Below are 27,524 nucleotides of genomic sequence, written 5' to 3' on the forward strand. Positions count from 1 at the left end.
TTGAACTACTAGCACCTACCGCATGCGAACACTGCATGCCGGGCTGTGAATATGCGTGTATTTTCATTACTGCGTTTGTGGAAGTGCAGACACTTATTAGCCATCATCATTTAGCTGACAAAGGCAGTATGTCGTCATTGCAGTCGCAACACAGAAAGACAGTTGCCTCGTACATTTGGGCACCTTTTGTTGCCTTGTCTGTGTTGACTGTCTTGTGCATGCTGACTAGCACTCACTGTGGCTTTTATTAAGGCGCCCCGTGCAAAACGGTGTGATATTACATATTTGCGTGTGATGGTTTTTGAAGTCGCTGCGAAATTGTGTGCATCAACAGTGTGCACCTACTGGTTGTACTCCTGTAAACAAGATGCACTAGAGAACAGGTGCGCAAGGCTTTCTTTGTGCAACTAGCTGCCACAGTCCAAAAAGCAGCTACACCTGCTACAATGACACGAGTGGAATCTATGATCACTTTGCTGGCCTTTTCTACTTCAGTCTCTTCCCACATGCATCTTCAGAACAGCGTGAAAGAATAACAAATATTAAAAAAGTGACACAAGGTGCCGCTGATTGCCATCAGCGAAGCTAAATTTGCAGAATTAGTAAAATTCAAGTTATAAGAAAATTCATGGAGATACCGTGCATAGTGGGAATCTGAAAGTGAAGCTTCAGTGAGCTGGCAAGACTAAACGATGCAACATGGTAAGAGATGTGGAGTGGCATTTTTCCTCGTGTTGTCCGTGCGAAATTTCAGCAACGAGTGCACCTTACAACTGTCTTTGGTCATGGCAGTAGGTCTTACAGATGGTAGTGGAGAAACGCAACCCTGTGCCACCGCTGGCCACAGCATCTAAACCTTCAAACTCTACAAGAAGGCTTCACTACACATGGGTTCCCGAGAGCATGTCAGGTTTCTCCTACTGTAGAAGCTGTAGAATTGTGGGTCAGCAAGTGTGGTTGTGATATAATAATGGCACAGCTAGCCATGTGCACTTCTTTATCAGGCACCAAATTTCTATCTAACTTGCCAGCTGTAGCACAGTGCTGACTAGATTGTGACGAGATGTTGGTTTGGCCAAGTTGGTTCATAATTAACCGAGGAGAACGCAGTGCAAAAAGACGCTGGCAAACAACAGACTTGACAAGCACTGGCTTACAACTGAAATTTATCGCAGCCAACCACTTTTTTTTTAATGTGTGCACAGAGCCATATAACATTTCCACACACAACATGCCGTGCCAGATCACCTGAATATGTGTTATATCTTATCACACAACCATTTAGCACAGTCTTTAACATCACTTGTGTCCCCACACACATTTTAAGCAATAGAACTGAAACGCAGCAAAAGTGACAAAAAAAGAAACATCAAATTCATTCACAAGATGGGACACCAATATCAAGGTAACGCCTCACATTTTTCTTTTGTATGTCACTGCTAGTCCAGTGTACTGTCTTCTTTGTCTTTGTCTTCTTCCACTGCATTCTCCCCAGTAATGCTATGATAAGATGCCCTTATACAAATCATCACTGAAAAAATCCAGATATGTTTTACACAGTAAGAAGAAGAAAGTCCGTGAAAAGACGGTGTCACACACATGCACAGCAGCTGCTGTAAAAAGCCTTTGTAAGAATGAAATGGCCACAGAAGAAACAGGCTGAAACTTTTGTGGTTGGTTAAAAGAAGGAAAGAGCAAATGTCCTTAGAATGAAAACCAGTCATGCTGAGCCCCGGCATTCTGTATTGCTGCTCAATTACATCACAGAAATGCTGATATTGCAGGTGCTGGACACCGGACGTGCAAGTGCGCTCGCAAGGAAATGGTCGGCCTGGAGCTGGAATCTTCTAACTTGTGACAACACGCGGTCTGACACGAGCCATAACAGAATAGGATTCACAGCCGCTCTGTGTAGTTTGTCTGGACGAAGAAAAGGAGGGAGCTGAAGGGACCTCCTTCATCTTCACAACTGAATTTTTTTTTTATTTAAAACCATAATAAGTGCAGTATGTGATATGTGTGTGAGCTATTGTCCCTTTTTCTGTCACCTGTTCCTGCTTTGATCAGTCACTTGATGTTTTGATAGTATATTGCTCTTGCCATTTCTCATTATACTACAGGTGTTTGGTTTTCAATTAAAAATTCACTTGTGAGGACAGTGCATGTCATGATTTCAGCACAAACAGCGCAAAAGAATGAGATGTAAATAAGAGACAAGCAGCAGTGTTGTTTGGTCTGTCCTTTCCCTATGCCTTGTGTTTCTTTCTTTCTTTTTTTTTTCTGCTGTTTCTGCTTGAGCCATGAACCAACCAGCCTAAATGAATATGCTCTTGCAGTGATTGTCATGTGACTTTCCTCCTTCATTATCCTTCTCTTGTTGCTGTACTTAAAGCAGCCATGAATCTACTCCAATTCGTTCACCTGTCAGTCCTGTTGCCGATTGCATTTGCTGCCTGTGTATCGGGCATTATCATTTGCAAAGCATTTCTAAAGTGATTGTTACTTGTAGTGAACTTATTGTTTCTTGCTGTTGCCATCACCATGTTGACGAGGCTGTCCTGTACTGTAGTTTCTCATAACACTGAAACTACTGGCATTCGGCCACCACAGCTGTCGCACATATTCTTCTGCTCTTGGGGCCCTATCATGCTGGCTGAAAGTGTCTGCAAACAGTGTGCTCTCGGTGCCTTCGCCGTGCGAAAGCAACAGCGGTGGTCGGAATGTGTGATAAGAACATGTGCCTTAACAATTGTCCAAACAGAACAGAGGTTCACAAAAAAAGATGGATGCAAAGTGACAACAATGGTTGAACACGTGACGTCTCAGGCTGCAACCAACGTTTCTCGCCTTGGGCAACTACTTCTCGTCTTGGCTAATCCAAGTCCCCTTTATGAAACGTTGGCTGCAGCCTGACTTCTTTGCCCACTGTTGATAAATAATTGTCATTAATTATGCGTGGCGGTGCTACCAGAAGTGCATTGTCTGTTCTGAGGATAGCATTGGACAGCTTTATTGCCCAGTGTAGCAGAGCCCTAATGATGCTGGAAAAAAAAAAAGAGGCATCTGGATGCAAGTGGGCTTTCTCCTCCACCCTCACCCTCCTTTTGTTCACTTGCCACTCCATCTTCTTCATTTGCAATCTCTCTTGTCTTATCTCTGGTTATGCCCACGTGACATTTCGGTGCTGAAATGCAGTCTAGATAAGACATGCCTGTTGTGTACGTATTGCTTGGGAACTGTGCATATTTGGCATTAGAAAGAGTAATCTCAAAGGTGTTGTCGTCCCTGTAGATATGAACCCTGCCTCCCCCCCCCCCTCCCATACCCTTTCTTTTATGTTTAACCATGCATTAATCTCTCCTCTGAGAACTTGAGATGCTTAGAGAGGGACAGTCACACTTTGTCGCGCCCAAGCTGCATACTTTTCAAGCCTAGAGCAGAGCAGTGATTTTTTTGCATCATATTTCTCACTTGTCTAAATATTCAGTGTAGATTATTTGAAAGTAGTACTGGCGAAAAATGTTTGTCTGGTTTTTCTTGCTTTATTGAACAGCCGCCAACCCAGTAATTACGCTATGGAGCCTCAGTTCCAGAAGATCGCAACAAATAACTCATTATGTTACTTTTTAAAACGGTCTTGAAACACTTTCTGAACATGGCAGCGTAATAAGAAAGCATTGGCAATCTCTAAACGAGGTTCCTGTGAACATGTGAGCCAAATATTATGGCACTGTACGCAGCAGGGAATTTACAGTCTCGCGTCAAAAACGGTGAAAGGTCGCTTGATCTCACCTTCGCAGTGTTGTCATTCAGCTACGTCACAAGCAGCCAAGCCAACCCATTTGCCGATTTCGTTATCACAAGAACATTCTTAGTAGTAGTACAATCATTGCTAATATTGGGTTGTATAACTGAAAAATATATTTATTTATTCAAGTCACCTCACAGGCTCCAAGGATCGGAGTATTGTGTGAAGGGGGGATTACAAAGATAGGGGCAAAGTCAGGAGCTTGAGTAACAGGATTATACAATGCTTATTGACTGTTAGTACCAATAACTAAAACGCAAGAACATCTTTATACAATATGTAATGATGCCTTAGTAACTAGAAAATATGGCGGTTACTTCGGCCCTAAAAACGAGTGGCTTATATTTTTTAATAATAACTGAAAGGCAAGAACATCATTTTTTCCATCTCAAAAATACAGAAAAGGCATTTCCTTCTTGCACTGCCGGTCTATGCACGACACTCGTGCATAACTGCATCTGCTGCACGTGGCCTCCAAGATGGCAGCGGCGTGCTGAGTAGCGTAGATACCGTGGTCGCCATGGGGTGCTGCGGCTAGCTCTCTCGCCAGCCAGATGCTCAACTTTTGGACAGGGACTCTCAATTATTAAATCTTGTTAGGCATCATCAGTTATACATGCACTAACACAGGTAACTGCAGAAAAAAAGCAAACAGTACATGGTTATACAGACACGAAGAGAACAGGTTTGCAGCAAAGTTTATACAACACTTTAGGGCACGAGAGGTAGTTTAATGAATGGAAAATGTAGAGAGGTCGGCCGGATAATGGAGCATCGTGGGAGGGCACAATAGGGCACAATAGGGCACAATACATATCAATGTGAACAGTGTAATGCACTTAGGGGAACAGAAGGTGAGGAATACATAAGTAAATGCCATACCTCTCGCTATCCCACATGCAATCCAGGTCGGAAACTAACTGCGATATCAGTGTGATGAGCAAAATGAGAACAAGGTGAAAGCGGGAGCCACTGTTTCAACAAGTGGACTTCTCTTTTTCAAGGCGACATATGCTTTCCACCGTACAGTATATATAGGTAGTGTGTCACGCTATGATTGTTTCAGTCGTGGAGGCACTGCCTCTTTTCTTGATGTAACAAACTTTGTTGCTGCGTTTTGACCATTACTCATGTTGTTATCTCTCTAACCATTACTATGCACTCACCTGATCTGCATGTTGCATTTTTCCATGTGTCTTGGGCTCATTTGCTTTCCGTGGAAATTGGTTAGTCTTGTCAGAAGTTCGGCCTCAACAGGAATGCATCTTAATGAAATTAAGTGGGATCAAAGACACCAAAACGGTTTTGTTCAAAAGAAGTGTCTCGAATCATCGAGAAACCGGGACTTGTCATCCTGGACTGTCCGGGACTGCCCAAGTTGCTGCCTGTGGCAACACCCATTGCCTGAAAGCATAGCATTCAGCAATCCTGGGCAGTCTGCAGCGACAAATTCAATATGCAAGTCTTTGAATCGTTCAGAGTGTTCATCTTAACAGAGCTTGTCTTAAATAGAATCTGCTGCATTGCTCTCGTGGTCAGTTTGTTTGCCATATTCATTCTTCTGTCTGCAAAGGGGCACGGTGGAAGACCATTTGCATTACTTGCAGGGGCTCATCAACACTGGCAGCAGCAGCAAAGTCAACAGCACCAGCCAAGTGAGCAGCAGCACCAAAGTCAGCACCTTCAGCCTGGCAGGAAGCGGATAGAAGTGGCAGGACTTTTATGCAGCTTCTGCCCCCAGGTGTTCGCCTTCCGCAGCTTGCTGCTGAGACACGAGCGGAAGCATACTGGTCAGTCACTGTTACACGCTCTTTGCTCTTTTGATTGAATGCCGTAGCATGTACTATTGTGAACAAAGGAAGCACGAGTGTGAGTAGCACCTCCTTTTTTTTAAATCTTGTGTTTGCAACCTCCAGTTCACGTAATTGACAGGTCCCCAAGGGGGTATGGTTCTTAGAAATTCAGAGCATCGCCTGTCCGCCACCTCTGGTTGTGTTTCTTCTGTAATGTACCCTCTAGCCTGCTACATCGGGTAAGTGGGTGTGACATTCTGTGGTGGAACATGAGGTTCGATACCCGGTCACAGCGACCACACTTTGATGGGGGCAGTGTGTAAAAGCAGTTGCGCACTTAGATCTAGGTGCACGTTAACGAGTCCCAGGTGGTCAAGAATAATCCGGAGCCCTCCACTTTGGCATTCCTCATAGTGCCAGTGTTGCTCTGGTACATTCAACCCCATGAATCAGTCAAATCAGTGCACCCTCAGTTTTTAGAAGCAGTGTTGGCACAGTGTAGTTGGTCAGCTCAAGCATGTCACATTGTGTCAGGCTCATGTAGATCGTGCGACACCCAGATAACGTCATTTGTTTAACTGCATGCGCATTGTTTCCTTACAGTGAATTGTGCTTAGGTTGGTTCATGACCAATTGGCCCGCGACCTGAGTCATGATATGAATTAAGCTCGTAGGCCGAGGTATCGCTGCACAAAGTAGAACACCTCTTGCAAGTAACAAATCAAGGCTGCTAGTATATTTTACTCCACTATGTATCCAATCAACAGTGATGGCATAGGCCTCAAAACAGATGTGCGAGCCAAACTTGTGCTGACATCACAGAAAGAGGTGGAAACTGAAATGAAGGAGGGCATTGGTGCTTAGGCCTAACTTTTTTGCATTTCATTTGTTAACAATAGTACAGTCAGCCAGAAAAGCTTGCAGGACGCGAGATGTGTCATAAAGCCGACTTCTCGCCAATGCCTGGGCACATTGCCCCGAATTCAAAGTTTCAATCTGTAGTAGTTCTTGCAACCTCCACGCTACACAGCAATTTATTAAGCTAGAACTGCCATGCCTTCTAGCAGGATCTCTAACACTATTTAGAAGTGACAAATAAACCTGACCGATCACTACACTGTGCTATCATCAACACCTTAGGGAAATATTCCTGTGCATGCAGCTCGGAAGCTACAAATTCATTCAAAATACTGCCTGCACTCTCCTGCAACTTTTCAAGAGGTTTAGCTATCTTTTTTCCATATTATGAGATCCAACAAGACATGATGGCTGTTGGCCAAAGTTTTTTGTATGTTACTATTGATCAATGCCTCCATCTTGAACAAAAACATCCTCTGCTTCTGTATTATTGTTTGCTCCAACTTGGCTAAGCAAAATATTGCAGATGCCCACCGTCTCAAAAACCAACATAAGAGACTGTTTTTCACTTACAGTCTAGAGTGATGGCTCTTTAGTTAAGGTGCGTTCACTCCTCCAGAATGAACAACCTATGAGTCATCGTAGCTAAACTTCCCTTTTTTGTCCATCCCTACTGCTTTTGTATGCTTCAGTTCCTCTTGTACAGTCACCGTCATACTTAATCCAAATGTGTTTTAGGTACTTTTTTTTGCTTCTTCTATGGAGGGTCCTGGAGATTTCTGATTGAGGTGCCTCTATGCTGCTAGACAGCGGCACATATGAATACCCGATTTTTATTTTTCTAACTAAAATGGCGAAAAACACATCAACAATAAGCATAATCAACGAAAATAAAAAAAAAGTAAAGCCATTTCCACGCAGTGAAAGCTGTCAAAACAGCAAAGCTGGTGATTGTTTTCTCAAGATTGAACTCATGTTTAGCGCAGTTTTCACGAAAGTCTTTTGTCTCGTCGTCATTTTGCTAGCTTCGAGCTTCAGTACCGGATTGCGCATGCTCTTCAGTTGTGTGAGGTTGTGATCAAACCACAGTCTATAACACACCTTGCAGCTGTGGCCGCACTCACAGTCGAGGAATTCTCTCCTAAACCGTCCATCGGCACCCTCTGTTGGAGGAATCTCTCTGCGTCGATGTCTCTGCTTGGCCTTCTACTCTCAAAGTTGGGGGTTAGCTTGCCTCTGCTGGAGCTTGGCTTGTGCTGCCTTCTCACGAAAGGTGGGTTTGGCTTGCCTCCACCAGCACTTGGCTTGTGCTTCCCGTTCTTGATCCTTGGTGGTAGCAGCTTCCCTGCGCTGGTGCTTTGCTTGCACTTCTCGGTCTCGTAGCCCGGGATTTGCACGACATCTGTGTTGCCGCGCTCGTTCGAGCTCCCGCTGCCACTCGTGCTGAAAGGAATCCATGGGGCGTAAGGGCAGGCGCCGGCGAAACACCCCCTGCCTGTCACGGGACAGCGGACGGCGAAGGCTCGACTTAGAACAGCTCCACTGTTAATATTTAGTGGAAACTTTTTCAACGGTATGAGGGAAACCCCAGGTAGAAAACCGGAAGTGATTTTTACGCCAAGCCACTTAGGGGCTTGTTTTGAAATTTGCACAGGCAGCTCTTGTCGTACTTGAAGCATAGGTGTAGATTTCGTCTGCTTTACATCACGTGCGTGACACCACCGCAGCCGGAGAACTTGCACCGATCTCTGTCCTCTGACTGCGCTTTCAAAAGAAAGCGACTCGTGTGCCAGACCTGATCCTGTGTTCTTGCTCGACACCAACAAATAACGTTTTGCTGCCTGTGATTCAGTGTTGGCCAAAAGACATTTAGCCAAAAATTGCGTACCTTATACTGGAACTCAGCAAGAAAAAAAAACTTTTTTTTCTGGTACGTTGCCTGTAGGCAATACTCATCAATGAAGGGCTACTGTGTCTTCCTTCCAAACCCTAAATGTTTGCTCCACACAGCTTGCGTTTGTTAAAGTTGAGCTGCTATAGATGTGTCTTGTTCGGGTTAAGTTTGACAGCAGCGGTACTTTCAATTTTGTTAATTAAATTCTCGGGTTTTGCATGCCAAAACTACAATCTGATTATGAGGCACAGTTTAGTGAGGGATTCTAAAATAATTTTGACCACATGGGGCTCTTTAATGTGTGCCTATATAGGGGCACGATTGTTCTTGCATTACGCCCACATCGAATTGCGGTAACCGGGGCCATGATTGAATTTGCGGCAATTGGCGCAGAAAGGCAATGCCACAGCTACTGAGATACCGTGGCTGGAAATGGTATAATCATTAAGCTACCAGGAAGTTATTGCTCAATTTAACATTCGTCCTCCAACGGTTTCTTCAAAATTTTGTTTCTTTATTTTTTACTCTGTATGACTTGCAGTAAATCCCCCGAAGAAAGTCCAGTTGGAAATGATTTTTAAGTGGACCGTGATGTTCTCTAATTTTGGACATATTCCGCACCTTTATCAAAGGGGCCCTGAACCACTTTTTGTGAAAATGGAGAAATGCATTTGAAGTGAAAACAGGCTATTTCAGAAATACGTTGCCACAAAAAGTACTTTAATGTGTTCAGCACTATCGGCAATCAAACACAGCCTCTGCTGGGCTCCCGTTCCTTAGTAAGTGCTTTGCACTGTGAAGGCGATGGTGCAGTGGGGCATGCCCACGAAACTCCACCTTCTAAATGTCACCATGGCGCGCAGTTCAAATTTCATTTTGGATGTTAACGTAGATGTTAACGTAGATGCTATGCCTTCTGCCTTTGGTTCCTACGACGCGCTAAACGTAAGTCAAACGCGGTTGTCCTCACCGAGCTGCAGTGCGCTTAGCCACTGGACTCGGGGTGGCACCCTGCGGTATCTGTGCCATGTAGCCGACCGCAGCTTTATTTCAGCCATCGGCCAATAGCAGACGCCTAAGCGAATGACGAAATAAGACGTCCGATGACAAAATAAAGTGCCTGATGACGAAATAAAGCGTCCAGAAGAGAGTGAGGGCAGCCTTCTGTTGAAAAGAGCATTTCAGAGAAAGGTGGCTTCGCAATCCGCTTGCGAGCTGCACGCACTGCGTATGACAGCAAAGCTTGACTGAGATGTTCACAGCAGCGTATGCTACCCGCGGACTGTGTTATTTCACCAAGCCTGAGGGTTGGTTCAGGGCCCCTTTAGAGAGCCTGTCAAAAGATTTGAGGATTGCAAACAGACAAATATGGTGCATAGATTATGCACTGACAATTGTGTCTGCAACGTATTACTCTTATGCACACCGCGAGAACAGCTGAATGTTCAAACAGCGATATTTTAAATTATGGGGTTTTACGTGCCAAAACCACTTTCTGATTATGAGGCACGCCGTAGTGGAAATTTCGACCACCGGGGGTTCTTTAACGTGCACCTAAATCTAAGCACACGGGTGTTTTCGCATTTCGCCCCCATCAAAATGCGGCCGCCGTGGCTGGGATTCGATCCCGCAACCTAAAACGGCAATCCGCATACTCTTAATTACTATCGAGGGAACCCTGCTTCCTGATAGAGATAACGTCACACTGAAGGCGTGTGTGCGTAACACCAGATGCCTGCAACATCATCGACTTCTGCAAGTCATTTATTGTGCAAAACCACCTTTGAAAGCGTGCCACGACAAAGCCCCCTCCCTTGCCCTCCCATGTCATGGAGAGGGGCGGGGACAAAAAAACGTGGGGAGAGGGATCAGCTGGCAACGACTGACCCTGTCAGTGCCAGGACCTGCCAGTCTGTACGTCCAACAATGTTGAAAAAAAAATTTGTTTCTCCTACCATATCGCAATTTACAACAAGAAACGTGCAGTATACCTGCCTGACTAACATAGCTACCAATACGGATAGAGTTACGGTGAACAGCTAGGACCTACAACAAAACTGTAGAAGCCTAACAAGATTGAAACCACCTTTATGTCTATAAAAATGCAACAGAGCACAAAAAAAAGAAGCTGTCACGCGCTATGAATCAGTTGTCATACATTATAAAAAGGAAATCTGGTCTATTTATCGTCATCCAGTTTAAAAAACAGCAAGAGTCGGCACATTGGGCGGTCCCGACTGCATCAAGTCAGAGCATAGGACATTTACTCAAAAGTTGGGACTGTCCTGCTAAATTCGGCACGGTTGAAAACCCTACTCGTGACATACACCTGACGTAATCCCTCAGCCCCGGTATAGAAGCACGCAGTCAAGGATTCTCACTTGCAGTGCTGTACTTTGTTTCAGACATCAGGTGCAACGCTGTGGAATCTATGCAAAAAGTTTGGTGACAGAAATGTATCACTCCACACGTTCCATCCGTGCTTCGCTGCACGCCAACTATGTTTGCTTGCGCGATCGCGCACATGAGGCTGCTGCAATGGGTTGCCAATAAAAAACCCGAAAAGAAACACAATGAAAAACAAATTGATCTAAAACAATGCATTAGATAGTCATATACCACAGTTTGTTTCTAAGGATTAACATTTTGTTCGTTCAATACTGAGCCTATATAAAGAGCAGTTTCACACAATTGCAATCAAGAACATCAAACTATTTCCAAGGGCAGACGCAGCATCTGCAAAGAGTCTCTCTAGTCTCCAAAGCATTGCACCTGACGTCTGAAACTGTGTATAGTCAAAGCAAAGGGAGATAGTGTCTATATTGGCAGTGACACTCACCTTCTTGCAGCATGTCAATGCAGCATTTCAATTTCTTCTATCCACTCTGATGACGAACCAATCTTTGAGATTCTCTGAAATGCCCTTACATGACAATCCACAAGGAGAACTGAAATTCAGGCTAGTTGGTGCATATTTATGGGTAGGTTCATAAATACACTAGGTTAAGGGCTAGCAATGTGAACAAGAAAGCCAAGAGTCCCTTGGCTGATCACTGTGTGATCTGTAGCTGCTTGCCATTGATTAACAATGCAGATAATATATCTTGTTCTGGCACAGGAGTCAGGCTATGCCCGCAGTTATGAAAGCATAGAACATCTCCCAGAACTCGGATAACTGTGCCGACTGTTCGTCAGATTGCACTGTCCACTAATGAAAGAAACCTATTGTAAGAAATGTGATTAGCATTACTGTCTGTTTCACTCCTTTCCTGGGTTTTCTTACGCTTGCATGATTAGAGTGAGGGTGGTTTGGATCTATTTATTTAGTTAGCGAGTTAGCGCTGCTGTCCATCCTCTTCCTTTTGCGTGCTGCTTGGTACCTAATATATCATGATGAGCACTTTGCAACTTCCGGGGTGTATAACCAAAATTTCCTTCAGGACAGTGGGAGGGGCACTTTATCTCTTTGCGGACACGCTCAATTTCCCAATTTGTGGTCATTTTGGTCTGGAGCACATTCACGCGTTTAGACACCCTGCGGAAAAAGTGCTCAGTTAAGCAAATGCACATTAAGTGATTTATTTCAGAAAATTTATTTCTTTCTGAGTGTCTTAATGGTACTTCAGCACTGTGTGGTAGCACTCAAAGCACTCTCCTGGGCGAAGGCCAGGATTTGCACTGCACGTCAGTAGAGTCCTAATTGTTGCTGTTTTCTAAAGTGCTATCATCCAGGGACATTTGCTGACCATCTGAAGATGAAATATATTCGCCCGTGGCACTAAAATCATCTTCTGAATGCGTGTGAATTTCACCAATAAAACACACACACGTCGAAAATTCTGCCATCCTGCTGGCGCTTCACGCAAAAATTTCTTCAAGCGTGGAAGAAAGAGAAAAGGTGTTGCCCTCTTCTGGAGACATTGCGAAGTGCACTTAATAGTTGAACAAGTTCCCAGAAGCCAGCGCCACTAGCCCAAATAACTGGCAAATGCGAGCACAAGCACATTTCGGCCGCTTCCCAACATCTGAACGGAATGGATATTTTTGCATGTCAGAAGGGGCCAGACATGGGCCAGACACCAGACTGCAAGGGGTTAAGTAATGTTGGAGGTGCCCTTTAAGCAGAGAAACATGCACACACAAATGGGGGTAATGGTTGTGTGCCCCACAGGAGCGTCTGCATCAGCAGGCGTTTGGTGAGTTGCAACGGCACACACCTGAGCACAAGAGGGTTGGACCATCCTGTGTCTGTGTGCAGCTTAGCTGTGTCTGGGGAAAAAGAGATACTGGGAGTTCAGCTGATGCTGAGTGCCTGGGCCTTTAAGGCCCCTTGGCAGAGGCAAACACACCTCTTTGGCCTCGGCTTCACGTAGACGGCACAGAGCGGACTGACCTATCCAGGAGAAATCGGTAGTTGCCTTTTCCTATCCTATAGGAACTATCTTCATTTTTCTCTCTCACTTTCAATCCTTCCTGTCTTCTCCTCTCTTTCCTGTCTTCTCCTCTCTTCTGTATTAATTCCTATCTTCTAGGCAACGACCTGTGTGAGTAGCCAACTAGGCTATGTCATATTCGGTTATAGTGGTAACGTGCAGCTGGCGTTTGCAGGGCCTGTTTTATAGGTCCTGTAGCGTCCCCCTGTAAGGCTCCATGGTGGGAGGCTAGGGTTACTGCCAAAAAGAATCGTTCCCCCAATTTCGTGTCACACACCCTGAGAAACAAGAAAAACAAGTACGAACAATCTCACCTTTTCTTGTCTCAGAATCCCTAACTGAGGCACTTGGACCAAGCTATAAAGCATCAAAGATTGTTAGCGGTGATCTCCTTTCAGAACTCCGTGATAAAAAGCAACACGAGAAACTGCATAACCTAGTATCATTTGGAGATGTCCCAATAACAGTTACCCCGCACCGCACGATGAACACCAGCCATGGTGTTATTGCTGATGATGAACTGATGGAGCTCACAGAAACTGAACAATTAGACGGCTGGAGCGAGCGAAGCGTAATCAATATTAAGAGAATTACGCTAAGGCGCGACGGGGAAAAGACCAAAACAAAGCATCTAATTCTTGCCTTTGCTTCAAGTGTGCTTCCTTCGAGTATTGAGACAGGGCATGTGAAGATCCGGGTCAGACCACATGTCTCAAAAAAATTAAACCTCTGCGATGTTTCAAATGCCAGCCATTTGACTGCAGTTTACAAAACTGCCGAGACCACCAAACTTGTGCTCATGCAAAAGTTTGCAGTGTTCATGAGCACTCCTCTGAATCATGTGAAAACTCTCTCCACTGTGGGAACTGTGATGGGGAGCACGTTGTGTACTCGCCGTCGTGCCCATCATGGAAAAGAAAAAGAAATTGTGACAATCAAAGTAAAAGAAAATATCTCATTCAAGGAAGCACGCATGCGGGTATCCAAAGGTGCTGTGTGTTCAACAGACACATTTAAAGCCCACGCAAACAAATTTCCTCCGACAATATGCTATTTTTCGTAAAGACCGAGACAGCGCTTTTGCATCGTCCAGTGGTGTGGCTATCATAGCCGACATAGGTGTTGCCTGCCGGGAATTAAAGCTTCATATGCCTTTAGAGAGGCAGTTGCTGTCCAAGGGGAGTTGTTAGACAAGCTAGGGTCACTATCAGCCCTATATACAGCCCTCCCAATCAACTTCATAAAACCAAATTTCAAAACTACATAGATGAACTTCCAGCACCATACAGAGTTGTCAGAGATTTAAACTCACATTGTAGGAAGACTCTTGTTGCAATGCGAGATGTCACTTAATTGAAAACTTTGTCTTTTCCTCAGGAATATGTATACTTAATAAAACAGAACCAAGGTGCCAAATAACACATACTCCTCCGTAGATATAAGCATAGTGTCAAGTACACTAATGCCATACCTGGATTGGTCTGTTTTCAAGAACCCCTTTAGTAGCGACCACTTCCCGATTATGTTAAAGGGACACTAAAGGCAAATATTAAACGGCCCCTCACCAGGCACCATAACAAATTTTTGTTATAAGCTGGAAGTTGTTATGTGTGCGTGGAAGTAGTTACGTGTTATGTGTTTTTGCAGCATTCTGCTGCAAAAATTTTTCAGATCGGCTCATTAATAGCCAAGATAGAAAAATTTCAGTGCCGTGAACTCATGATATCAGAAAGCGAGCTCCACTGCCAAGCAAGATACTCTCTCCACTTGCCTCGTCTAGCCTCCTCAAGCGAAATTCCTTCCCTGCATTCTCCCATACCAAACCTCCAGGATTGCGTGACACATACGTCACGGGCCCCGCCTTCATTTTCTTTTCTTTCTCCTTGCTTTTTTTTTTCCGACGCTGCGCACTTCTGCTGATGGCGTCGTGCGCGCACTGTTCTGATTGTCTGGTTTCGCGCAGCGCACGGTTTTGCGCGCTGTGCACAAGGACACATGACTAGTGGTTTAATTCAGTGCTGCACGAATACTGAGGCCGACGCAAGCAGATCGCAGAGCATGATCACAATCTGGAACACGGTAGAAAATGGCATAGTTTCGGTATCTGCATACGTGACTGCACGACCCTGGGAACAAGCAGACAAAGCGGAAGTACATCTCTCTTGCTTCAATGGGAAGTAAAACAAAAAACACGCAGACATTCCATTTGTGTTTTATTATTTCTCTAAACTTCAATCCATCGATTCAAGGAACAGATCGTGGAAATAACAGATGTTGCCTTGAATAACCACGAGCGACGTCACACTGCGAATACAAATACATAGACACAGGGACAGGAGTACGTCGCCATCCGCTTTGGAGCGCATCGCCTCAAGGGAAAGGGAAAACGGCATTCGGATTGCAATTTCTGACCTCTCCTCAGTGCATAGCGATGTAATTCTTTGCAAACACAGTCGTTAGCATGCATTGTATGCTGTGCGCTTGTCAGCTCAAAATGGCGAGACCGGGTGGGGGGCCCTTTAAGCCAAGCTAAAGTGATAGATGAGTGCTCGATAAACACTTTAAGGCGTCAATATTATTGTGAACAGAGCCTTCATAATCGAGAAATTGAGGTAAATGCTAGGCATGATTAGACTCCCCCGGGACATTCAAGTACTTGCCCGATGATGAAAGCACTCCTCAGTTAAATTCTGTCACAAGTATTCAACCACTTATTGCAAAAAAACATTCTTGTGTTGTATTATAAGACGAAATAAAATGCTACTTGTTCATTTCTATTTCATTTTTAGGAAAAAGAACTCATTGAAATTACCATTGACAACGGCATGGGTGGTCGAAAGGCTTCGTTTTCGCTCGACTCTGCGCCGCCCACACTTTCGTGTTTCAGTAGTTTCGTTAGTGTATAGTGCTGTGCTGGTTTTGCTGGCTCGTGAAACTTGCACAAACTGCAAGTAGCAGAGGATTCAACTTCCATGTGCTGTCACCAGCATGCCCGTTCGGTCTACACCACTTGACCAAAAAGCAGCTGCAGCGGTGAATCCTTGACTCGGTACCGCAGTCTGTTTGGGCGCCGTTTTATTCACCGACAGAAGCAAAGGGTAGTGATGACGTATGCGTCACCACTCCTCCAGTTGGGTGGCGGGAGATTTGAATTTCAAAAAAAGGTATTCGGACCCTTCAGATGTCGACGCGCTAAAAGAGAGGATTGTGAGATTGTACATCTCCGGCATAGATTCTTACAGGGATGAGACGAAAATCTGGAATAGGGTAAATAAGCTAATAGGCTGGCAGACACATTCCCTACCCTTAGTAAGTAGCCAATTAAGGTGATAGCCTGGAAGATCAGGCGGATTGTCTGGGCAAGTACTTTCAATATATCTCGAGTGCATCACACTATGCGCAAACTTTCCTGAAGTTCAAAGGGAGTGAATAGCGGCAGCCCTTTAATCGCAAAGGTTCATCAAGTGAGGCTTACAATTGCCCATTTAGCTTAGCTGAACTTAAGGCATCTCTCGCTTGTTGCAACAACACGGCGCCAGATGGCAATCGCATTATGTATGACATGATTAGATACCTACATCGTGAGGTACTGAAAGCACTTTTCAATGCCAAGGCGGCCGGCTGGGTATATTCCATCCTCGTGGAAAGAAGCCATAGTCATCCCGATACTTAAACAATGCAGAGGCCCGACCTTAGCCAGCAGCTACAGGCCAATAGCACTAACAAGCTGTCTGTGCAAACTGTATGAAAAAATTATAAACCAGCGCTTAATCCTAGAAAATAGCAGAATACTAAAACCCTTCCAGTGTGGCTACCAAGAAGGTAGGTTGACAATAGACCACCTTGCTTGCATCGAGGCAAACGTCAGAGATGCATTTATACAGAAGCAGTTTTTATTTTTGGTATTTCTAGATTTAGAGAAAGCGTACTACACTACATAGCGCTTTAGGATCCTGCGAGATCTTTACGCAATGGGGATTCCTGAAAATTTGTTAAACACAGTCGAAAGCTACTTGTTTAACTGCACATTTCGTGTAAGAGTGGGCAATGCTTTATCAAGAACATTCACCCAGGAGAGTGGCGTCCTGCAAGGGGGTGTGCTTATTTTCACACTATTTGTTGTAAAAAATGAACTGCCTGTATACAGTCATTCCATGTACCATGTTTTATTCTGTGTATGTCTATGATGTGCAGATAGGTTTCAAATCATGTAACATGGCTATCTGCAAAAGACAGGTGCAGCTTGCATTAAACAAGTTGTCTAAATGGGTGGACGTAAAAGGGTTTAAAATAAATGCCCAGAAAAGTATGTGTACAATCTTTTCAAACAAAAGAGGCGTGACACCAGTGCCAAATTTCACAATCAATCAAGAGGAAGTATCTGTGAGCAGTGAACACAAATTCCTGGGAATAATTATAGACTCTAAGCTTAGTTTCATTCCCCAACTTAACTATCTGAAGGCAAAGTGTCTGAAGATGATGAACCTTTTAAAAATTCTGTTGCACACAACATGGGGTAGTGATTGAAAATGCCCCCTGAAATTGTACAGGAGCCTTGTCCGCTCTCGCCTTGACTATGGTGCCATAATCTATCATTCTGCAACACAAGGCACGCTAAACATTCTAGACCTTGTTCACCATCTAGGTATCCCCCTAGCGACCGGTGCTTTGAGGACAAGCCCTATAGAAAGCGTCTATGTAGAATCAAACGAGTGGTCACTCTGTCTAAGAGGTCACATTCCAGCATCGCATGTTATCTGAAAGTAAACTCGAATCCTAAACATCCTTCTTACACAACTGTAAATGATGTGTCGTGTGCCACATTTTCTTTATTATCTGCCCTCAGCCAGGGAGCCCTTCTCACTGCGTGTTAGGAATCTCAGTGAAGGAATGTGTGTCCCACTTCTAGAACACCATCCAATGCTTCTAGCAAAGCTGTCACCGCCATGGCAGTGGCAGCTGATGGAACATAACACGTCAATTAATAAAGGGAAAATCAGACATCCACCCGTTCGTAGCAAATTGTACATAGGAAACCGATACGGGTTCCTCGAAAAGAAAGCCTCGCCGTTGAAAAATTCGTCCAGGTCCGAGATTCGAACCAGGGACCACCGCCTTTCCCGGGCAGCCGCTCTACCATCTGAGCTAACCAGGATGCTAGCAGATGGCAGGGCAAAGTCGAATTTGTCAACAACTCGAAGCAAAGGCAACAGTTTGATGTAATAGTTCTGCGGAAACCCGCTAAGTGGAGAGAAGTAATTAATAAAGGGAAAAGACGGACATACACCCATTCGTAGCAAATGCGACGAAGGAAACACATACAGGCTCCTCGAAAGAGAAGCCTCGCAGTTGAAGAAAAACTTGTGCTGGTCCAGGACTCGAACCCGGGACCACTGCATTTCTGGGGCAGCCGCTCTACCATCTGCACTAACCAGGTGGCTAGCAGACGGCAGGGCGAAGTCGAATTTGTCAACAATTCGAAGCAAAGAAAACAATTTGACGTAGTAGTTCTGCGGAAACCCGCAAGGTGGAGAGAAGTAATTAATAAAGGGAAAGTCAGGCATCCACCCATTCGTAGCAAATGCTACAAAGCAAACCCATGCGGAAAAACCATAAGGAAACCCATTTTCCCTTTATTAATTACTTCACTCCACCTTGTGGGTTTCTGCAGAACTATCACGTCAAACTGTTGCCTTTGCTTTGAGTTGTTGACAAATTTGACTTTGCCCTGCCATCTGCTAAAAGCCCTTTGCTCCGACTTTGCCCTGCCATCTCTTCGAAAGACAAGCCTCGCAGTTGAAGGAGAATTCTTCCTGGTCCGTTAGTGAGTCCTGGATCACGACGAATTTTTCTTCAACTTCGAGGCTTTTCTTTCGAGGAAAGCGCATGAGTTTCCTTTGTAGCATTTGCTACAAACGGGTGGATGTCTGATTTTCCCTTTATTAATTCTCTCCACTTCGCGGGTTTCCGCAGAACTATTACGTCAAACATAACATGTCATGTGTTGAAGTCGGTAAGCGTGCTCCTGAGATGCACATACGAATGCGCTTCCTTGAACTTCGGTCGAAGTACTGCTGCCTGGAGTTTTCAAAGTCACCAAGCCAGTGTGTCTTATGCAGCAGTTGGTCCGTCCTTTTCGCAGTCTGGCATTCTGCATGCGCAAACAAGTATCTTTACAGCTGAAGCCTGTGCACTATTATCAGCTGTGAAACACGCCAAACAATTAAAACTGGAAAAGATTATTATATGTACCGACTCTCTAAGCGTTGTCAAGGGTTTAGTATCACTACAGAAGCATAAAAATCCTGTAATTATTTATCTTTATACACTCTTGTTCGCTCTTTATGTATACAATCAACATGTTATAATATGCTGTGTGCCCAGGCACAAAGGCATCGAGGGTGATGTGCTCACCAATGAAATCGCCACAACCACGGCAACAAAAGATTTCAAAACTTCTGTAGCTGTCCCCGCCATAGAGTTGAAACCTTTCATTCGGAAAAAAATATGAGGCTATTGGCAATGCTTGTGGGACGCCCAAAAACTTTGAGTGAACGTTATCTAATTAAGCCACAGCTAAGCACTTCTCCATCAATACTAAAATCACAAGAAACCGATCTCCTGTTCTGTTGAGTAAGAAAAGGGCACGCATACAATACACACAACTTGTTGCTGACTGGTGATGAACCTCCTACATCTAGAGGATGTGGTGAAAGACTGACCGTCATGCACGTCCTTGTGAAGTGTCGGGAAGTGGAAATCGAGAGGAAAAAGCACTTTCCTTTAGCTTATCGACAGCGTATTCCTTTACATCTGGCACAGTTTCTAGGCACAAACCCATTATTCGACACCAAATCTGTTTTAAATTTTTTTAAATGACACTCGTACACATTATCATTGCACATTATCAGTCCAAAAGTTACGTAGTACGACCTCTTATCAGAGGCTGCTGCTGCATTAGGTACACATGGTACACCACGTGCTTCTAGGCCCATGCATCGAGGCCCCTGAAAAGGCAGTAGTGCTACGTTCAACTACAGGTTTTTATTACGCCATCCCTGTGTAACAAAACACTTATGGTCGTAGTTCACATCTCTGCTCATTGTCATTGTTTTAATACTTATATATTTTATGCAATTTTAAGCGACCGCTTTTTAGGCCTATTCACAGCCATACTGCATCCACCATTCAAAGTACAATTCTCCATTTCATAAATGATTCATTGAAAAAACCATCACCATGTGTATGGCACCCTTTGGCCACATCTGGCCCTTGCGCCATACAGCCCAATCAATCAATCAATCAATTAATCAATCAATCAATCAATCAATCAGTAGTTATGCGAAAGTGTTGCACCCTGATGCATATAATTCTGTTGCTGCCTTGTATGCACAGCAGTCGCTGCCTGTTTTGTGTGTGCAGGTGAGAAGCCCTTTGGATGCAACGTGTGCGGCAAGACGTTCAGGCAGAAGCATCACCTGGTCACCCACATGTCCACCCACAGGATCCCAGCCAATTACTAAGCTGGCCCAATACCAGCACTCTCTTGTAGGCTGCCGGTCACTTTCATGAAACACCGGTTGGAGGCTTGGTTGAGGTACCCTGTAATGTACAGCTGGCCACAAAAGTTTGCAGGGCACGAGGTCCACCGCAAATGTGAACATATGTTTTGCTAAGGAATAGCCTTCTAAGTTAATGAGTCACTGTTTAAGTTGCACCGACCATGCTGAAACTTTAATTTTGAGGCTGCGGGCTCCGTCATTGTGAGAATTCAGCTTTTTCGCGAATCATATGTCCCGTAAACTTTTACGGACGGCCAAAGGTATGCCGAGTTATCTATTCTGCAATGGATATCACAATTCTGTCGCATCAGCTGGATTACTTGAAGTGTTAGACACTACTTCCAAGACAGATAGCAATGCAAGTTTGCTAATTATCAAAATTTTGCTAATTAACTTTGTAATCAATCACATGTCTCCAGTCACAGAATGGAAGCCAAACAGTAACAAAGCAATATACATTTAGCAAAGAATCGTGTGCTTAACAGCAATTTTGAGGGATATATCTCAAAATCTGACGAAATGCACAGATGTTCCAGTTAAAGTTTAACAGCACTCAGGTTTATCAATGACTCAGTTTTTGTAGTGTTCTACTTCTGTAAAGAAGGTTGTGGTTTGCATTCGTCATTGTCACTGTCATGTTCCATTAGGGGAACACAAGAAAGCCCATATGTTGGGTTTAGGTGCACATTAAAGAACCCTGGCTTGCCGAAATTAATCCGGAGCTCTTCATTAAGCCGTACCCTCAGCACGCACGTTGCTTAGGGACTTCAAATCACATGATTTGGTCACAGTTCAAAAATTTTCCAATATGTTTTGACTGAAGCATTAGTGCTTTTTGGGACATATTTCTCGGTGCTGAGCCCAAGATTTTGGCTGAGTGGATATTACCTCATTACTGCTCAGTTTTGATCCTGCCATTGTGGCATTTGCTCTAAGACAAATAATTACAAAGTTAGTCATACTGTGTTAATTAGCTAATGTCAATGTCCATATTATATTGTAGATAGTGCCTGCTTCTTCTAGTAATCTGGCTGATGTGACAGGATCGTGATAACTACCGCAAGAGATTGTTAATAAGTCTGCTTCCATTTATATAGATAACTTGATAGACTTGTTTGACTGCTGTGCCAGCAGCACTATAAGAATTACTAATATTTATTTGTGTATAGGTTTTACCCTTGTATAAGCCATACACCCTCCATCTTATAAGGTAAGAAATTCTTTCCATCTTTCAGTGGAGAAACAACAGACATTGGGCTTTAGACGCAGTTGTATGTTGATGCATCTTCCACTCCCCACTATTATCCTGTACCTATGGCTTGTTGAAGGCCAAGCATTTACATATTTATCAGCGACTTCATTTTGCTGTAATTGCAGTAGCGGTTATGCATTCTTTCTTTCACTGTTTTCTGAGATTCATGATTTTGTGCTTCTGTCAAAGTCAGTCTAGTACTTTGCATGTGTGTGCGTGAAAAGCTAATGTTGATATTTTCAGAAACAGACATTTAAAAAATGCCAATATGTTGGCCACTACAAGATTACCTGTTTGTGTGTTCATTGTGTTCATTCTCTCATGTGACACCTGGAAAGATTGGCATTCTGTTTTTATGCTAGGTCAAAGTGATTTTAACTGTGCTAGTCATTTTTTGTTAGTAGTTTTAACGTTTAGTCTGCATAAGCACTGTTCTGACTGCTTCGAACTGGGCAAATTAAGTGTGGTTAGTAGCTCTGTCTGTAGGGGAGTGTACCTTAGTGTACAGGTGTCTGTGCAGGTGATATTTGGCCCCTGTCCAGTCAGTACTGCTTTCTTATTAATACTTGTTTTCTTGACTAAAAGTGTAGTTGCAAGCGAGTGCTTGAGATGTCCTTCTTTCTAATTCTTGCTTTTCTACTGCCCTCATTTCGTAATGGATCCATACCAGCTTGCCCAAATGTCAGTCTTGCTGTGCAAGAGTGGTCCACACAAATTAATAACATTTTGCTGCATATTGCAGAAACATATGCATATTGAAAACTCGGAAGTGTAGCTGTAGTGTCTGTTAAGCCAGGTGTCTTTGTCTTTAATAGATGGCATTTACTGTGTGTGTGTTTTTGTCCTGATGCCAAGTTTTGATTATTTTCCCGCCGAGCGGTTTCTGTATGCAAAGCTTTGTGTGTTCATGTTTATTGAGTGGTTTGCATTGAACTGTTGAGTTTAACAGGCATTGTGTAGCTGTTTGGGCCTTTGTGTGATATGTGACATGGAAATAAACACAAGAAGCCCAATTCATATGGGTGTGCCTCATGGTGCCTCAGAGGCTGTTGCAATCTGCCGCCGAGTGCAAGGTTGCGGGTTGGATTCCCGTCCGAGGCAGCCGCATTCCACTGAGATGTGATATGCGAAATGTGCGTTGTCATGGCACCAAGTGATAACGCTGATTCGCAGGACAACGCTCGAAGTGCATCAGAATCGGTTTGGATTCTTGTGTCGTTTCTTATCGCCGGGCTGGGCAGGTGATAAACATAACAAAAATGAACACTGACCATGAGAAGAGCATTGGTAAGTCAGAAAAGACGCTGTCACCACCACCCTGAAGTTCCTATATAAGATCGCTGTGATGCCTTCGATTTCGACATCTGCCTGGGCTTAGTTAAATCTTTATCTGCAAAGATGCACTAAGTTGCATTCTAAAGGAGCCAGAGCTTAAACACTGTGAGTTCGAAAAGCTTTTGCTGTGCCGCAGTAGCCCAAATACGAAAAAGTACATTAAGACCTGTGCCATCACACATGCATACCAGTTTAGGTGCGAAATTGTCAAAAACTGCAACCTTGACCTATATTTTCTTTGTTAATGATTAACCTGCTGTTTAACAAAACATACTCGTGCGCTCCGGCTTACAGATCTGCACTACGTACACTGATTTTGTCTGTTCATGGCTGTTGGCTACTGCGTGAAGGGAGCATTCTTTTCCATACTGGGCTGTAAAGTCACAAATGTACATACTGTGCTCAAAAGTGTTAAGTGGCTCATTGATGGTTTTTAATTGATGCTCTGTTAGTTTTCTTATGTTTCCCATTTTACACTTCTAGTTTTTCTCGTATGTGCTCTCTGACATTTCTTGTTTCGCACCTTGTCCTCGGTATTGTACCTTTGGCTATTCCTTATTTATGTCTGCTTTTGTGTTTGCTCAAACGAGATGCACTTAGGTGCTGCAATTGATTTGTCTTCCCAGTAGTTATTCTGTCGTGAAAATTCCCACGCCACACTTCTTGCAACCGAATCTGGCATAAAACTGTGCGGTGGCACCATGGCTGCAAGCACTGTGCTGACTTAACTGAGTGAAAATACACCTAAACTTCTACAGGTCTTCACACACAAAGAGTATATCAGCACCAGTTATTGCACTCTTGTCCCATGGAGAGACAAAAGGCTCTCCTAGTGGAATCGCTAGACTGGCTGTGTACAAATTCCGTGCAGAGATTGCATCTTGTAGCGTATTTTATTTAATACTGTGTATGAGTGTTGTATTTGCATATTTTCTCCACTACGGGGATGCCAGATCAAATGATTAGCTTTTTCTCGGTGATCATGAAGGTTTCATTTTGTCATCTCTGCAGCAGCTGTATCGTCTTTGCATGACAGATGGCGGCACCATTATGTGCCATTTTTTGGGGACCATTATTGCAAGAGGCAAAGCATGCTTTTGGTTCATTCTGCATGAAACAGACAGGCATGTTGCCCAAGCATAGTATAAAGCAAACTCCCTGCCAAGTGACACATGATAAACAGCATCAAAAGTAGGATATGAAAGAATGACTCTGGTAATGTGACTTCCGCGTTGTGTCCTATCTGCTGCATGCTTCATCTGTGATTTTTTACACATTTTTTTATTTATATTTTGCATATTGAATATGCACCAACTAGCTAAAAAATCTATTCGGAAATGCTGTTTCAAAACTGGAACGTGAACGAGTCAGTGCTTTGCCAGAAGGGCCGCGTATCCTCCTCATAGGGTGGCAGAATGATTGGCACATTAAATTGACATGTAGTGTTTCATTCTCTGTTTTACCAGCAGATTTGGCCGAGACACCTGCTGCCTTGGAGCGTCAGGTGCAGGTGGGCGCCACTTCCTCCTCTGGTGCTTGGGCCTCCAAAAGCAGCGATAGCAACTCTGTCGATGGGACTCCTGTGGCAGGGAGTGAAGAAAGCACTTCTGTTGCTTCTGTTTCGAGCGACATTGGAATTCCACTGCTAGTCGTCAAACAAGAACCGTTGGAGGAATACGAGAATGCACAGCTTCAAGAGCCGGTGGTATGGCTGCCATCCTGTTCATAGCTTTTCTGTTTTCATTTTTTTTTCTTTTTTTCACTTGCATGTTCAAAATGTTTTTAACATCGTCCGCCTGTAGACTGCCAAGTGAGGGCCTTACTACAAGTGATAAATTTGAAGCAATTTAGTGCATGGAGCAAAGTACGTTCCAGTGCTTGCATCACATGCTAGGCTGTTCTGCTAGAGGGAAGAAAGTTTTACGATGTTTATGCACTTTTCTACATCTTCTGTTTCTCTGTTACAATGATGGTAGGTGATTGGCAGCGGCTGCATGATACTGTGAAAGTAGTGCTGTGAAAGCTGGATGCTGTGCAACCACCCGGGATGGTGCCATTATAGCTCTATTGGTAAGGCACTGAACACGTAATTCAAAGGATGTGGGTCCGATTCCCACCCGCAGCAAGTTCTTTTTGTCCATTTTCATTTCCCTTTACCTGATGCAACAAAGCGAAACTGCCAGCCAACCATGTGTATCTCCAGCATATTAAATACGAAGAAGTGCCAGTTGGCCAGGTGCACAACCAGCGTTTATGTGTGGTGCCGGTTCTGGCTACTTGCAGGTTAAAACCTCTGGACTAAGTTCGGCCTGTCTCTTCTTGCCTGCCCTATAAAAAAACAACTTGACACTAATTATTTCTACATTTCAGTTAGTCATAATTAACTTTTAATAGATTAGGTACTTAACACACTTTCCGGTTTCTATCTATCAATTTTCCCATCTACCTTGGTCTCTGGGTAATATATGGTTAGCGCATCAGGCTGCCGTGCTGAGATAACAGGGTTAGAAACCAACTGTTGGATTAGCTTGAGCCACTGAGTGTGTACCAACGTGTGCATACATGCCTCTCTTCAACGAAGCTCTTTCGCGCCGACATGGGTCACTAGGTGCGGGACTGGGTAGGTGTCGCTGTTCGAAGAAGCTATTCGACGGTCACTTAGAGCACTGCAGGTATGTGCCACTTGGTCTATGCTTGTCTTCATTCAGTGAACCTTCTTGGATCACTGGGTAGGCCACTGGGCAGGCCACTGGGTAGGATCACTGGGTAGGTAGATGCGTGCCATTCTTCAAGGAATGTCTTTGATACCAACTTGTGTATCTAGCTATGTGCCACTGGGAATGTGCTGCCCTATAATTACGAAAAAGATCCCTTGAATTTCTCCGACGCTGAGCGGAATCGAACCCACGTCACAAAGGTTCGTCAAGGACAGCAACTTGACACATTTTCAGGCTGCGCCAGAACGGCACTGGGTATGTGCTGCTTTTCAGTGAATGGCTTTCAGGCCAATGCTTTTGTGAAATGGACCATGAATGCTCTCTGTGTGTGCCGCCCTTCAATGAACGTCTCGCCACCTTGGGTCACTGAGTTTGTGCCGCTGGGTGTGCGGCAAGCGAGGAAACGATCCTCGGGGTTTGCAGGCACCAGCGCGCCATGTATCTCGTCTCGGAGGCCATGCGTGGGCTTCTCGACGGCACCACTAGGTGACACAGCGTGTCCAGAAAGAAGTTCCACAGAGGAGCCCGGCTGTTGCAAACGCGTTTCTCAGCATTCGCGCACACCCGTGTGCCGTGCATTTCGAATGCCATCCCAGGCTTCACAGCGGCGGCACTAGGTGGCACCGAGTGTTCTCGGAGAAATGCGAAAGCGGAGTCCCACTGCAGTACAGGGCTCATACATAACTCGTTTTGATGGTGGCAATATGTTGCGCGACTATGTTGATTCAACGCTAACGCATTACTGTCGACAGTCATCATGAGATGGTTCCATCAAATTGTTTTTTTTTTAATTTGATTAATATCAACTCTTGTTTGTTTTCAGGTAGCATGCACTGTGACACTGTATAAAGAGAGGGGGGAGGTAAGAAGTAAACAGTTGCCTACGTGTAGCTGTCACGTGGCATGAACTGTAGTGCCATTTGGTGCGCAGTTCTCCCACATTCCCACCAGCTACGTATTGACACAGTTACAATTCAATTGCACAAAGACAATTGGCCCGGCAACGAGTCCTATACTCGCAGACAAATTTCTGTGGAATTGCAGGGAAAGCTATGAGAGTGGAACTTCTTCTGCACACGTGTTACCACGCCAAGTTGTCGTGCATAGCTTGGCAGTGCTCTTGGTTTCTCGAATTGATGCTGGAAATGGCGTAATGTTCATGTATGACAGTTTCGCATTTGTCCATGCATGGAAGATAAAAGTGTAAAAAATAAGGCAAACTTATGACTGAGGGGTGTATTTTCTGTCTTATTTTAGTACTAAGTAAGATGTTGGTGTTTTCTCTGCGGCAGCTTAACCTGACACAGATGAGAATGTGGGACTGTATTCTGAAGCTCTCTCACTTGTGCAAGCCTTGCACGTGTAGCGATTCCTTGACTGCCGCAGAAAGTCGTTCGCATGTACATCACTGTATCCGCAAAACCTACGACACAGTTGTGTTCCATGCTCTGCTTTGCTGCCAACAGGAAAAGCAGGTGCCCTGCGGTACCAGGTCACAGCAAAGCGAGGACGGCGTCGAGTTGGACGACAACTTTACCAATTGTTTTGTTTGTGGCGAGCCTTTCGGAGCCAATCACCTGTTGAGGCGCGCTGCCTATCACGCGGATCATCGACTTTGCTACACATGCCACCTGTGTCCATTGAGGTTTGGCAAGCAATACCTGCTTACACGGCATCTGAAACAACACAACTAGTACTAGCAGTTGTGTGTTTATTAAATGGGGTCTCTCAAACTTCATTGGCCTGGAGAACTACCAACTTCCTAAGCATCGAGAAGTGCTATTAATACAGTACAGGCTATGAATACAGTATTGGGTGCCCTTTTCTTGTTGTTCCCATCTGTTGACCGAATAAATGTTTACCCCTGGCTGA

At 44.4% G+C, this 27,524-nt stretch overlaps 1 long non-coding RNA gene across 1 annotated transcript; it reads left to right on the plus strand.

Annotated features, from left to right (window-relative positions):
- The first annotated feature begins 1,586 nt into the window (after window positions 1-1,586).
- LOC139061148 (uncharacterized) lies at window positions 1,587-27,524 on the plus strand. The gene is made up of 4 exons (XR_011515229.1): window positions 1,587-2,006; window positions 5,416-5,598; window positions 20,209-24,640; window positions 27,119-27,524. It is a non-coding gene; the product is annotated as an uncharacterized lncRNA (long non-coding RNA).

The sequence above is a fragment of the Dermacentor albipictus genome, chromosome 6, assembly GCF_038994185.2.
Source record: "Dermacentor albipictus isolate Rhodes 1998 colony chromosome 6, USDA_Dalb.pri_finalv2, whole genome shotgun sequence".
Classification (NCBI taxonomy): Eukaryota; Metazoa; Arthropoda; class Arachnida; order Ixodida; family Ixodidae; genus Dermacentor; species Dermacentor albipictus.